The sequence below is a fragment of the Euphorbia lathyris genome, chromosome 1, assembly GCF_963576675.1.
Source record: "Euphorbia lathyris chromosome 1, ddEupLath1.1, whole genome shotgun sequence".
In the NCBI taxonomy this organism is placed as follows: Eukaryota; Viridiplantae; Streptophyta; class Magnoliopsida; order Malpighiales; family Euphorbiaceae; genus Euphorbia; species Euphorbia lathyris.
In genome coordinates, this window is record NC_088910.1 from 29,812,187 (window position 1) to 29,828,643 (window position 16,457).

Sequence of the window (16,457 nt, forward strand, 5' to 3'; positions counted from 1 at the left end):
CACATTCACTATCAAGCATTTGGGGGTTGCACGTTATTTTCAGGCATATTACTCACTCAACAAAAGTATATATATTCTTGATATGTTAAAAGATGCGAACATGAGTAATGCTAAAGTGGTTAGTAGTCCTTTTCCATCTCGTTTGCAATTTGATGGAATTTCAGATCCTTTTGAAGAACCAGAGCAATACATGAGATTAATTGGTCAATTTTTGTATCTTGTTTTCGCTCGTCCTGACATTGCTTATGTCACACAGCAGCTCAGTCAACATATGAATTCTCCCTCACAGGTCCATATGCAAATTGCTCAATATGTGCTTTAGTATTTGAAAGGCACAATGTCTATGGGGTTGTTTTATGTTGTAGGTGCAGAATTTCAGTTGTTTGCATATTGCGATTCAAATTTGGGACGATGTAAAATTACACGAAGTTCGGTAACCGGTTATTGTGTCATGTTAGGCCGCTCTTTGATAACTTGGAAATCAAAGAAACAAGGAACGGTGACAAAATCTTCAGATGAAGCAGAGTATTGAGCAATGCCAACTACATTATGTGAGATCAAGTGGTTAACATACCTTCTTACAGAGTTCCAGATTCTAGTACAACTCCCAATTCCTCTGTATTGCAACAATCAGTCAGCAATTTACATTGCTTCAAATCTAGTATTTCATGATCAAACAAAGCATATTGTCATTGATTGCCACATTTTTCATGAATACTTGGAGGACAAATTCATCACCACACCACATGTTGCTTCACAATAACAATTGGATGATGTGCTCACTAAGCCATTAAGTTCTAATCAGATGTGGCCTGGTTCGCATAGCATCTCCAACTTGAAAGGAGGGTGTTAGAAATATAAAATCAATTTATATTGTACTCTTATGAAACACTGCGTTTCATTTAGTATAAGATACAATGTATATTTTCTTCTCAAATTGTATTATGTGAAGATCAGTACAAATAATGTTCTTTTCCTCTGTTTTCTGATAAGAGAATTAAGATATTTCTCCAAAATCATTTTTTTTATGATAAACCAGAAACTTGCATTAATTTGAAGAAAAGTGACAGCTGATACAAGTCGAAATAAAGGAAGGATAATCTTCCAACAACAAAACCGGATGGTCTAAATGACGACCCCAGTTTGCTAACCCGTGAGCCTCCCGATTTTGCTCTCGAAACTCATGACTAAACTGAACGCACAGTAGGGATGAAGAAATTTCTACAATTTTCTGCACTATTACATCTAAATAACTTACATCCCTAGCATGAAGAATATACTCGATTGCTATTTTACTATCAGAAGTGACGAAGAGAGATCGATATCCACACTCACGAGCAAACATTATTCCGTTAAGAATAGCTAGCAGTTCCACATGGACAGCGGACCAACATCTACCCAAAGGACACGTTCCGCAGAAAACAGCAACTCCGCACCCCGTTCGTCCAATGAAGCCACCTGTTGCAGATTTGGAAATTAAATTGAAAGCTGCATCACATTGGATTTTGATAAAACCAACAGGAGGAGGGATCCATGAAGTAGGCCTAGTGGTGGAGATTGAGTTAGCACCCATTTGGGAAGGGAGAGTTACAGCATTTACAATTCCATTGAAGAAGACCACATCAGAGATTGGCCCTCCATTATGCCTTATTTTATTGAATTCAAACCATACCATCCAAATAAAGCAGCAAAAAATCAGGAAGTCTTCATGAGTTAAGCAATTTTTAACATTGCCTATCCATTCTAAGCAGGTTTGTCCCTGAAGCTTATAAACCTTTATTGCCACACCGCTTCCTTTCCATCGTGATTTTACTCGTGAGCAATTTTTAAAGAGATGAAGAAGTGAGCCATCTGCCTGACCACAAAACAGATAATAATTCTGCACCATAATCTTCCTTCACACCAGATTGCCAATCGATGGTAAAGTATCATGACATACAGCCCAAAGAAAGTGTATAATTTTTGGTGCTAACCTAAGTCTCCATAGTTGCATCCAAAGATGGTCTGCCCCGGAAGATGATTCTGCCAAATTTGAGAGGACCCCATTGAGCTGCAATGCTGTTTTGTATCCAAGTTTTACCGTGTATTGTCCTATGCTTGAATCTGGCCAGTAAAGACTATCATGATGACGAGCCGGTCGGAGAGGAATTCGCAGCACCCACTCCGCATCCTCGGGGAAGCAGACATGTTGAACCAGCTGTGAGTCCCACATATTGGAATCCTCATCAATGAGAGAGGAGACAAACTCGCTAGGTGCAACATTTCTTAGAGCTAAAGGGCGTTTGCAGGGGAGTCCAGGGATCCACTTTGATTTCAGAATCATAATATTTTCCCCGGTTCCAACTCGCCATAATCCTCCCTCCAATAAAATTTTCCTTACAGAAAGGAGGCTCCTCCAAACGTAGCTATCACTCGAGCGTCCCGACACCTGAAATAAAGATTGGGCTCGCAGATACTTTTATGTGAGCACTGTGCTGCATAAAGAGTCGGGTCGTTCAATCAACCTCCAAACCTGTTTAGATAGCATCGCCTGATTAAAAGACATAGGATGGCGAAATCCTAATCCACCCTCCTTCTTAGGGGCACACAGTCTACACCATTTCATCCAATGTATACGTTTTTTACCCTCTTTTGCCCCCCACCAGAAAGCCGCAATGATTGATTGGAGTTCATCACAGAATGTCTTGGGTAGAAGGAAACAACTCATTAGGTACTGTGGAATGGCTTGTGCTACTGCTTTGATTAGAACCTCCTTCCCCGCTCTCGATAGACATTTTTCATTCCATCCCCCAAAACGTGTCAATAGTCTATCTCGCAAGAAGGAAAAGATGAGCTTCTTTGATTTACCTACCACAGTAGGCATACCCAGGTACTTGGGAAAAGCTTGGACTTCCTTAACCCCAAGAAGATCACGTAACCTATGCTTTTTTTCAGCGGCTACATTAGAACTGAAACTGATTTCTGATTTGTCAAAATTCATGCATTGTCCTGAGGCCATCTCATATGTTGTGAGGATATTTTTTATAACTCCGCACTCAGCTTCAGTAGCCTTAAAGAAAATCAGCGAGTCATCCGCGAAGAAAAGGTGGGTAATCATTGGTGACCTAGGGCTAACCGTGATTCCATGTAGACTATTGTCGACTTCAGCTTTCTTAATCAGTGATGATAAACCTTCCGCATAAAGTAGAAACAAATAGGGTGATAAGGGATCTCCCTGTCGGAGTCCTCGACTTGGCTTGATAAGACCTTTAGGCACCCCATTTATAAGAAAAGAGAAAGAAACTGAAGACATACATCTGACAACGAGCCTAATGAAGTGGTTTGGAAAACCCATCGTTCTCATCACCTGCTCAACAAAAGACCATTCGACCCGATCGTAGGCCTTGCTCATATCAAGCTTCAAAGCATAAAGACCTTCCTTTCCCCGACATCTGTATTTCATTGAATGGAACATTTCAAAAGCAATAATAGCATTGCCTGTGATGAGCCGACCTGGTACAAATGCACTTTGTGTTTGGCTGATGATGGAGTCAAGGACCAGTTTTATACGATTTGCAAGGACTTTGGAGACAATTTTGTATGTGACGTTACAAAGGCTTATTAGGCGAAGATCTTTCATTGTGACAGGAGCTGGTAATTTTGGGATAAGAGAAATGAAAGTATGGTTAAAATCGGGTGGAAAAGGCTCACCTTTGAGAATATTAAGGACCAAGTTACTGATATCCTCCCCAACAATTTCCCAGTACTTGATGAAAAAGAGTGCAGGCAAGCCGTCAGGTCCCGGAGCCTTTGTAGGATGCATTTGGTCAAGAGCAGCCTTAATTTCCTCCTTAGTGAAAGGACTAGAAATATCAACTATAGCGTCAGAGCAGAGTCTTGAATGGATCGCTTCAAAAATTGAGTCCGGACTAACTGGATTGGCTGAAGAGAAGAGGCCATTGTAATAAGATACTATGATGTCTTCTATTTCCTCCACCTTACTACACCACTTCCCATCCTGGTTTCTGAGTCTGGAAAGGTAGTTTGTTTTCCGTCTAGAACTCGCTTTTGCATGGAAAATTTTGGTATTTCTATCTCCCTCTGCTAGCCAAGAGACTCGTGACCGTTGCTTCCACATTATTTCTTCCTTATCTTGCAGTGCAAGTAATTTTTGGGATAGGAGAGCAATTTCCTTATCAACTATATCAGAGGGAGCAAGGCTTTGAAATGTTTCTAACCTGTCTGTATATTTTCTGATAGAAGAGCCAATATTTCCCACCACCTCCTGATTCCATTTGATAAGATTCTGAGTGTAAGCATGGATTTTAGCTTTTACATCCCTAGTCCCTTCCGTAGTAGGTTGAGTCCAAGCCTCTGTAACTACCTGCTTACAGCTATCCTCCTTAGTCCACATAGCTTCGAATCGGAATGGTCGGCGACCCATAGAGTGAAGTCCCTTCGAATCTAAAAGAACTGGAGCATGATCAGAGCTGATTCTAGCCAAGTGTTGGATGATAGACTGAGGAAACATAATGTCCCATTCCACCGTTCTGACAAAACGATCAAACCTCTCTCGGATGGATCCTGCCCCTGCTCGCCCATTTACCCAGGTGAAAGCTGCCCCTTTGAAGCCCATATCGAAGAGCTCGCATTCACTAAGACATGTACGAAAGGCTTGCATCATTCTATCATTTGCAATCCGTCCCCCGTGCTACTCAAAAGAGTACATAATCTCGTTGAAATCTCCAAAACATAACCACGGAAGAGTTTCTCGCTCACGGAGGTCTCTAAGCATTTCCCATGTACGAAACTTATTCATAGATTCAGGCCATCCGTAAATACCGGATCCTCTCCAGTTGAGAATACCATTTGAGTCTTTGACACCAAAATGTATACAATGATCAGAGAAACCCAAGATACTAACCTTCATTTCTTTTTTCCACATCAATATTAAACCACCAGACCTTCCCACAGCTGCTACAGAAAAGATATGGTATCTAGCAAAACGTCGTTTTATTCCGTCAATACTTTGATGACTTAGTCTGGTCTCCATTAAGAAGACTAAGTCAGGGAAGTGTCGACTCATGATTTGAGCCAAGGTTCGGAGTGTCTGAGGGTTGCCCAGCCCTTGGACATTCCAGCTGAGGATCTTCATTATTGACGGCGGAGCTGATTAACAGCCTCCGCCGAGAGTTGAGTAGAAAGGTTATCAATGCCATCCCGTAGCTTCTTTGGCAAAGAGTTATCATCATCTTCAGCCAGTGACTTGTCCCAGCTCACATCAAATTTTCTTTTGCTACCAGCTGACAGTTGGGTGATTTCATCATTGTTGTCTGTCTGAATTTGAGTCTCAGATGCAAGAGCTTCTCGCTCTCTTTCTATCTTCCTTGGCCTCCCTTTACCTCTGCCTTGAGGTTTTGTGGCATTTGCATGCCCCTGTGCATGGGTGGAGGACATATCACTAACATGTAGACCTGGCCATGGGTCGGGCTAGGCCGGGCTCAGGACGGGCCAGGCGGGCTTTTGTATAAAAGTCCTCAGCCCAAGCCCAGTCCAGCCCACTAGTAATTTAGGCGGGCTCGGGCTCGGGCTGGGCTCAGGCTTAAAAATCAAATCCCAAGCCCAGCCCATGTAAACCCATCTAAACATATATATATAATTTTTTAATTATAAAAAATAAATTTTAATACTTAAAAATAAATATTTAATATATAAATATAAAAAAATTATTAATTAATATTAGTAGGCGGGCCGGGCTGGGCCATTTGCATTAATCCCAAGCCCGCCCAAAAAATAGGCGGGCTGGACCTAACATCAATTATCATTGTCCAAGCCCGGTCCAAGGGACATGGACCTGGGCGGGCCGAGCGGGTACCCGGACCCGTGCACAGGTCTACTAACATGTGGTTTGTTTGCATATGCATGGATGGGGGTCGAATCATTGAAGAGGATAGTCTGTTTTGGGTTAGTCGTGGCATGGATACTGTGGTGAGGTCTGTTACATTCCAGCATATGTTCCCTCTTCACATATGATGCCAAAGAGACCTTCTTGCACTGATTGGTGGAGACTAGGGAGGAGTTGGACGCGTGGAGCAAGCCTGTAGGGGTCTCAGAATTTGTCTGCTCCTGTAATTTGGTAAGTAGACATTGTGAGGGCCCATTCTCCATTACCCTTGAGTCATCTTCTGGTATTGCATTTATGATTAGGTGGTCATTTGACTCAGATTTTTTGTCTGATACCTTGCTCTCTGACTGACCGAAATTAATAGCCTCCTGCATTACCCACTCACCTCCTTGGAAATTAGAGTCCTCTTGCATTATCATGATTGGCATCTGACTACTCTTCCTCTTGCATTATCATGATTGGCATCTGACTACTCTTCTCAATTACCATGTCTTGGATATCAGTTTTGTCTGGACTCTCATAATGCTGCCTTTGTCCCAAGCTGCTATGACCGGTACCAGACTTTTGATTCGGGTTATCACACGGTTTGAACAGTTGACGGCTGGTCATTTTCTATCCACTAAGGTGCTCTGATATAACTTTGGCCATGTTAGAGTCTACTCGTACAGTTTTAAGCTTGCTCGGTGTTGCCCGGAGATTTTGTCCGTACGGCCAATCCGAATCATCGAAGTCCTCCGAAACCTCGCTGCATGCTTCATGAACGTGACCGAGCTTCCCACACCAGTAACAGAAATTGGGAATTTTCTCATATTTTATGGAGACCCAAACCAATTCCCCTCTGTCATTTTTAATCCTAACTCCTCGAAGTAGTGGTTTCCCGACATCGATCTCGACACGAACTCGGACATAGTTAGACCATGAGCCAATGGCCTCTGTATCAATCTCAATAAGTTTTCCTACACACTTTGCAACTCGTTCAATGGATTCTCCGTCTCTACGGTTCAGCGGTAAATTTGAGATACGTATCCAGAATTCACAACGATCTAGAGGCACTTCAGCTAGCTGTTCATCACCATTGACACTTCTTAGGATGACAAGATTCCTTTCAAAGTGCCATGGAGCATCTCGGAGTACTCGTTCCTTGTCTCTGTTTGATTCAAACTCACATAGGAAAATCCCATCTCCGAGCTCTTTAAGTTGGAATGTCTGGATTCTCCATGCAATCATGAAAACTTGAGCCACCCCCCTGAGATTGGTAGGTTTGGTAGTGAGAACCTTTCCCACTAGACTGGGCTTGTTGGAAATAAGGCTGTTTTGTGTAGGTGGTTCCCCTAAATCAATTATGGTATCTTCAGAATCTGTGAGCTTGACATTAGCCATCTGGGCTTCAAGGGTTTTTTCCATAATTAGCAGGTGGGTTTCTTAGTGTGGTTTGGGAAAAGGAGGAAGAAGTTTGAGGGGAGGGGTACAGGTCGATAATGAAGAGAAGAAAAGGAAAAGAAAGATGTGATATGAATCCTAACACAAAACTAGTGAGACCAGTTGGGGAGAGGAAGGGAAGAGACCACTTTGGGCATTTGAGACTAAGATGACACTGTAGCAGATAAACTTCGAAAGCGAAACTTACTCCAAAATCATTTTGATTGTGAAGAGTTTTCACATAGATGCATTTGCAACGGCCAGCGATGCAAACCTATATTTGTAGAAGGCTTTTGTGTCTCCTAAAAGGCCAACGCAAATGGCCAAAAATGGTCAACACAAATAGTTTTTCTAGTGACACAAATATTTTTTTGGATTTCAAGGTGTACAACACATGTTCATGTTAGCATGTCTTGAAATATGAAATTATTGTGATTTTGAACACTCGGATTACTTAATCTATTTCTGATACATATCAAAATACCATTTGAACTAAAAGCTTATAAGTTCTCAATAATAGCTTTATTCTTTGACATACCAACATGCTTATGTTCCTTGGTTTTGAAAATAGGTCAGTTTTACTACGTGTTGAACAAATAAAGTTATAAGGATTTATACTTTCGACTAGGGCTAGGCACAGTTCGGTCCAAGTCGGGGATTCATGAATCTCCAGTATTGGATTGAAATTCGGAGATTAATAAAAGGAAATCTCCAGGATTGGATTGAAAGAATAAATCTCCAGAATTGAATTGCCCTAAAATTTCGGTCCAGTCCAGTTCGGGGATTCGGAGATTCGGTTCCGGTCCAATCCAATATAATTTTACGGTGATTCGGATAAATATCTAATAGTTTAAGTCCTAAAAAATATATTAAAAATTTAATTTACAAAATTTTATTATCTTACATAACTTGAAATAAATGATATTTTTTTAGGAAGTAAACAACATTCATTAAAAGTTACAATAGACAACAAAACTAAAAAAAAACCCCACAAAATCAAAGTATTAAAAGTTACGGTAGACAACAAGGCTAAAAAAACCCACAAAATCAAAGTTACAAAATAACAAATCCATAAAAACAAACAACCTTTAATTCAAAAAAGATAACACTTCATTAGCAAAATCTCTCTAATCATCATCCCAATTTCTAATTGAATCTTCTTAACACAACAAATTCCTTGTTTTCCAAAGCAAATGCAGTAAAAGCCAAACATCAACCTAAACATATAAAATTTACCATATTAGTGAATCAACAAATGTTAAATTAATTAGCTTTCACTTCAATAAAATTAATCAACACACTAACAAAAAGTAAAAGGAAAAAAAATATGCTTACCAAAGTGCATTTGATTCGGTTAAAAAAACCTTAGATATCCAATTGAAATATGGATAAAAGAGATGATGCAATTTCAGGATCAGAACTAATTTATACAAATTAAATAACATTTATATAGTTAGTATTCATAAATATTTAATTAAAATAAAACTATGAAATATAATTGGTAAGTAAATATTACCTTCTTCAATAGCATCAAGATCTTCAACTTCTTCTTCATGCTTGAAAGCTTGAGTTGAAGTTTTCAACCAATCTTGACAACAAATCAAAACCGCAGCTCTAGCAGGAGTTAAAGAACTCCTAAATTGATCCAAAGTTCTACCACTTGTGCTAAACGTAGATTCAAAAGCCACAGTTGAGCATTGAATTGTAAAAACATCTTTTACAACTTTGGATAAAGTAGGATATCGCATAGCATTAACCTTCCACCACAATAGAAGGTCAAACTCAATTACATATTTTTCAGGTGCCTCATTGACATATATTTCCCATTCTCCCTCAATTGACATATCTTTATCAATATTTAAAAAATAATCATCAATCTCATCATCAATGTCATCATCCGCTTCATCCAAACTAGAAGAATGTGCTCCAAGGTTCACATTTTCTTGCACATTTTGCACTATATACTCATCTAACAATGCAATAATAATCTTTATGACTTGTGCCACCAACTCATTAGCATCCCTTTTCCCCATTCCCATTATTTCAAAATAATATAAACACACAAAAAATGGTATCTCTTATGAGGATTTTCATGATATTTATTGTAATCTTTATTCTTTTCTTCAGTGATATTTCACAATCACTTGAAGAACAAAATGTCATTGACAATTATGAATTCTTAACAAATGATCAACAATCTGCTTTTCATAGAAAAGTTGTCCACTTTCTAATTATTCACTGAAGATTTGGATGATCAAATTTCTTTGATTCTTGGTTATCTGACTAAGGGCGGATGGGGTAGGCAAAGATAGCTGCATTTCTATAGGTTCAATTCATCAATGTCGGTATCTCAGTCATAGATTGATGTTGTCCTCCCTTGGCAGATTAAGCAAAGCTTTTTTAGCTATAAGACCCCATAATACCCGATTGAACAAGAGGTGATGAGATGGGAAAGGTGGGAGTGACTATCTAGAAAATTTTCCATGGCTGAAAAACCAAGTGAAGAAAATTTTCCTAATTGATTTTCCATGAGAGGAAGCTTCTGTGAATTAATTAAGAACTATATCTAATACCCTAACCTATAAAACTTCAAATATAACACAGAATATATAAAACTTCAAATCTACACCATGTACACAACACAAAGTTTAGAAATTGAAATATAAAAGTTCAGAGTTTAAAAAACTTATCAAAGTTTAGACCTTATTATGACTATATAATAATGTTATATCTTATTAATAAATTATAAATTTATATTATTGTAATTAGTTTACCAAACCTTACAAAATATATAACTATATATTATATAATATTTCTCTTTATATAAAGTTAATGTATGAAATATAAATTTATTATTGCTAAACTTTCGGTTATTTCAGTTCGGTCCAATCCAATCCAATTCAATCCGGTTATCGGTCCAGTCCTGGATAAATTTCGGTCCAGTTCGGTCTAGTTCTTTGACAAAAAGTCAAAGGTCCAATCCAGTTCGGTTCTTCAAAAAAAGTCAACGGTCCAGTCCAATTCCGGAGTTTTTTCCTCGGATATTCGGTCCGGTCCAGTATCTCCAGGATCCACGCCCAGCCCTACTCTCGACCACTTAACTTCATACGCTTTAATACAATACCAAGTAAGTAACTAATTGACCTAAAATCTTAAATTAATAAGTAAATGAAGAATAACTTTTATTGTTTTTTTTGAAGAAGAATAACTTTTATTATTATATCTTAAATAAACACACATATCTATAATTAGAAGAATAAATTACAGGTTATGTTAATATATTTTTGGTTGGATAAGGATTACAAGAAACAAAATGGAGAAGAAGCCATTGGAACTATCAACATACTATCAACATACTGATCATTTTGATCAGGTCGACCAACAATAGAACCTTCTAAAATATTTGAAGCATTTGTAGTGTTCTTTTTCTACTGTTTGCAAGATAATCCTTTTTTATGTCAAGCTGTCAAAATGTGAAATTTATCACTGATTCTTTGGAGTATCTTGGACACATTATTATAGGGTCAGAGAGTAACCATGGATTCGAATAAGATTAACATCATAATGGCTTGGTTGTATCCCATAAATGAAAAGCAAACTCATGGATTTTTTGGTTTGGATATGGGTACTATCAGCGGTCTATAAAGGGATACGCCCCCATCGCTACACGTTTAACTGTTTTCTTGCAAAAGCATGGGTTCAAATTGGGTCAAGCGGAGGAAGAAGCGTTTATCACGCACGCTTAAAGGGCTGTTGTTTAGTGCTTCTTTATTAAGTCTGTCAAATTTCGATGAGACCTTTGTTAACCATACATAGGTTTATTATTAACCATAAGTTAGTAGTTAATGTTAAGTTAGCAGTTAATTAGAATATTAGTCAGTTTCAATTAAATATATCCGTTAGACTCAAACGGTTATAAATAGAAGTAATATACTGACTATGTAAATAACTTCTTTTTCCTGTATTCTTTTATTCTTCTTCTTCAATAGAACTCCTTCTTTGCTTTCTTCTGTATCATTTTGAGAACCTTTAAACTATAAATAAATGCTTTAGTGGTAGGTGATATGGGACAAATATAAACTAGCTTACATGGCATCATTAGGAAAGGTCATGCCATCACTCGTACTTAGCATCATCATGAAAGACTACACGATTACCTATAAGACTGTGTAATATGACAAGACGCCAGAGATTAGTCCAGTCCGTTACAACATGTTATCCTCAATCCCTTGTGTAATGGGCTTGAAGAAAACAGATTCCGGCTAAGTGGATACGAATCTACCAACAAACAGGTGACATATATTTCTGCATGTTTGAGGATATGTAACCACTTCAGTCGGTCCAAATGTATTATAAATAGAGTGAGATAGCCTCCAAGGTACATATTCAATAATTAGCTCATTATTGACAACTTTGGTTTTTCCGTGTGTTCATCCTCATCCCTAAAAGCTTACTTAGACATCAGAACGGGTTAGCCGGTCTATGACCCATCCTTCTATCATTTTTCTGTTTTATTACAAGCTTACTCGGAAATCTACAAGATTCAACCACATCAATAGAGATCAATAGAGACCAGGGTTGTGTTACTTCAAGCTGGCCACCCACTTAATTATTTATGATGCCCATCTAGTTCTATGCAATGGAAAATTAACAGATTAGATTTTGGTTACTTGGTCGAGCAGTCCACCTGCAAATGCCATTTGGGAATGGTTGGATGATTTCAGATCGGTTTATGCTCAGTGCCACCTTGAAACATCGAGATTGAACTTCAAAATTCCAATAATTAATTATTCATTTATATACATTATAAAAAGCTAAATCCATGTAGTTACTTTAGGCTGAATAACATCTGACATGAAACAAATTACATAACAAAAATTGCTAGGCAGATTTAAATGAATTGAAATAAGCCAAAACTCCAACAAATGGGGCATTGATGTATGTGGTAGGTTCAGCTTGAGTAGCATCATTTCGACTGTCAACATACTGATCATTCTTATCAGGTCCTCCAACAATAGCACCTTCTAAAACATTTGAATTTGGATTGTTGCTCTCAAAGTATGGTGTTCCTTCGTGACATCCAATATGTTGAGGATGCGTTTAGATGGAGGGTAAGGTAGATCCTCTATGATGAATCTTTAATGGATACTTGTTGCTATATCCCACCATGTACGACAATCCCAATGGATTCTTCCCCAATATATAATCCACCTAAAATCATTTGATTTAGAAACATATGTAAAACCCGAGAATAATATTTATATATCATCTTTGACATGTGAGTATGTAAATAAATACTAAATTTAAAGTACATACAGTATGAACTAATTTTATCATGTGTTGAAATTTTAGCAATAACTAAACGTCTCAATATAGTAAAAAAGAAAATACCTGAGTTTTGGCGACACCGACAAGTCTAGCCGGAGGAGCGACTAGATTGCCACAGTTAACAGATCTATGAGCTTGGTCCAAGTAGCGAGAGTAAACAATAAGCAAAAATGAAAGAGCCGTAGAATGTTGCAAGTTGCTTCCTCCGGGTTTAAATAGAAGTCCGCCTGCAAATAATTTAACTCAAATTAATCTCTTAACTATATATATATAAAGCTGGTATTGAGAAGAGATGAAGAGAAAGATATTTTCTATATATAAAAAATGAAGAAGATTACAGTATTTATAGACTATTAATCCCTAACTTTACTTTCCATGTCTAAAGACTATAATGCCCATGTCTACTGTACATTATTACAATACTAGCCAATTGTACATATATTCTAACAGTTACCAAATTATATTTTACTTAAGGAATTAGAACATTAATATGATTAGTTTTGTCCAAAATCAAGTTTGGTTATCGATTTGGTTATGTAACTTAGACGAGAAAAATGACATGTATCAACATGTGAAAGCGGCGCGTGTAAAAAAGTAATCAGATAGCAATACCTGAAGAGTATGTGACAGATTTGGTAGGAGAGTCTGGCAATATAGAACACACAAAATTATCTGCATTTGAGATAAAAGGATTTTGTGCAGGAGCCCACTACAAGGAGACATTTTTTTAAGAAAGTTAATCAGATTTATACCAAAAATAAAGAGTGATACTAAAGAGAAAATATAAATATAATAATAACATGGTTATATTTTAATTTTAATTTTAATTACCCCAGCAACAAGAACATTAATGCCAGCATTTTTAGAATCCCATCCAAATTCTGTAAAGCCACCAGGAATGTTGTTTATGTTAGTTTGGACATAATTCCAATATTTTTTATCATTAGTTGCTTTGTATAACCATGCTGCTCCCCATACCAATTCATCCTGAAAATTACCAAACATATATACGTCAGAGATTAATATAAGATATATGATTGGATCTTAACCATCGGCTCGAACTTTTAATTCAATTGATTCCATGATAATATACATGTCACAATATATATACATAAAATTATTAAGAAGTCTGTTACAAATCTTAAAATGTGAATATAAATTAACAAATATATACCTTATATCCATTATAATCACAATAAAATGGGCACACACCCGCTCCAACACTGTTATTGTAAGATCCTTGAAATGTATTAGCAAATTCGAAAACCTAATACGATCCATTCAACAAAATGAAATAGAAATTAGTAGTAAATAGAATTGATTCCACACTGATCTGAGACTGAGACCGCTCAAATACTGACACGTCAGCACAAGTCCTGACGTGTCCGTATCTAAGACGTCTAGACTAAAGTACTATAAAGTAAATACCGAGGTTGCTCTTTCCAGAAGGGTTTTAGAGTAGGAAGCATCTATAGTCCTGAAAGCTATGGAAGAGGCGGCAAGAGCAGCAGCTATCTCGGCGGAGACTTCTGAGCCGGGATGTGTTTGATTAACAATGTAAGTGGTTCTAGCAGTGTCCATATCTTCTGGTCTTTCCCATCAATTGTGGTCATTGTATGGTTCACCAATTTGGGCAACGACTGAGCCGGGGATGCTGGTGGACTTGAGCAAATAGTCAGTGCCCCATCTGATTGCATTGGCTGCGTTGTTTAACTCAGGGCCCATAAGTTGGCCAAATTCTATAACGCTCCAAGCTAATAGAGTTGTGGTGAATGCCATTGGAAAATTGAACTTAATGTTGTCACCAGCATCATAATAGCCCCCACTCAAATCCACCTAACATAACAAAAATGAAAACTGAAATCCTTTAATATGGAAAAAATTACCAAATTGAATGAAGATAATTAAGAGTATTTGTTTTCAATAAATCGTTTGACATAACTTGGTATGTAAATTTGACTAATATTACTAAGCTTAGTACATCCTTGAACTTGGTCTAAAATATCAACTAGTCTCGTGAATTTATAGAGTATCTCGTAAGTCCATTGAACTTGATTAAAGTGATATGATTAACTCCTAAGTCTATGTAGCAGGGGAAGAAATTTTTTGAACAAATTAAAATACATGTTAATTTCAACGAGTTTAGAGGCCAATAGATTATTATAAACAAATTTAGAGATCAAATCAAATTTCATGGTGACCAAATAAAACATTTTAGGAAAATTGAGGGAGCTTTAGAGACACGAGGCTAATCGATTTTTTTTACTAAGTTTAGCAAGCTCTGATATATTAAGCCATAGTACTTCCTCTATTTTCTATTATGTCTTTTTTGGTTTTTCATTTTGTTCATTTTTATATATCGTTTTTTTAGGGTAATTAATTTTTTAGTCCTTATATTTTGACAAAACACACTGTTTAGTCCCTGTATTTTCAAAAACACATGGTAAGGTCCCTAACCTTTCTCTCAATGAACTGTTTAGTCCTTCCGTCTGTTTGTTTGATTTTTTACTGTTTATGACTTCAGAAATGACTAAATTACCCTTTACTATTTACCTTCAAACTTTAAAAAGGAAATCCAATTTAAAAGAAGAAGCTATTTGTATGGAAAACAAGAAAAAGAAAAGACCCAACACTTACGAATTTGAACGATTAAGAAGAAAATCAAGAAGAAGAACACTCAAAGTTGATTTCAAATGCATTAGAGTTTAACGGAAAGGAAAAGAAGAACGCAAATTCAAATTGACTAACAAAATCTTCATGAGAGTCTAACGGCAGGGACTAAACAGTTCATTGAGAAAAACGTTAGGGACTAAACAGTTCATCGAGAAAAAGGTTAAGGACATTATCATGTGTTTTTTAAAATACAGGGACTAAACAGTGTGTTTTGTCAAAATATAGGGACTAATAAATTAATTACCCTTTTTTTTATTATCATTGCATTTTTTTACAATATTTTCTCAAATTTACTCTATAAATAATAAGTAATAAGATGTTTGTTATTAATGCAAATTATCCTAAATAAGCCATGAAAATTAAGAAGAGAGAATTTTTGCATAAAAAGTAAAGATTTAGAAGAGAAGTATTAATGGTAGATAAATATTTCAATTTCGTCTTGATGAAAAACCTTAAACGATATAAAAAAAAAAAAACGGGATGAGTATTTATCATGTCTAACATATTTCTAAATGCAAATACCGATTGGACTTAAAATGTGTGCATGCAAAATAGCTTACACCAATATCAGATCCATCACGAAGTGCAGAATCCTTTCTCCAAGTTGCCCTTTGATTAGAAGGCAATTTTCCAGATCTTTGTCCTTCAAAGAATAGAATTGATTTGGTTAATGCATCTCCATAACCTTGTGAGGCAACATTCACTAATAAACTCACTAATATTGTCACTCCAAACACTATTATGCTACCCATTATCACTTCCTCTCTTCTCTCAATTTCTCCTTACTTAAAAACGGTGAAGGAAATGTGAAAAAACCTTACTACATATCATACATTTATATAGGGAAGAACTAATATAAGAAATTAAATTGGATTGAACGTATTTGGTAAATAATTAAGTAGAAATTTGAATACATTCAGAAAATTATGCCAATAAATGGATTATGGCATATCTCTGAATCATAATTTTCCCAAATGCATTACCATTTTAAAATATTTACTCTTATTTCCTATGAAATCACAATTCCTAAATAGTGTAAAAGTGAAAATATACATATAACTTACTCGTAAAAGGAAATCCTTATCCATTTAGATCCTTAGAATAAAATCTATGAATCCAAATTAAATGACAATACCTATTAAATTAGAAATAT

The 16,457-nt window shown here is 36.7% G+C and overlaps 1 pseudogene; it reads right to left on the bottom strand.

Annotated features, from left to right (window-relative positions):
- Positions 1-12,184: 12,184 nt before the first annotated feature.
- On the bottom strand, positions 12,185-16,026 carry LOC136226151 (endoglucanase 8-like; annotated as a pseudogene).
- Between the last annotated feature and the right edge of the window lie 431 nt (positions 16,027-16,457).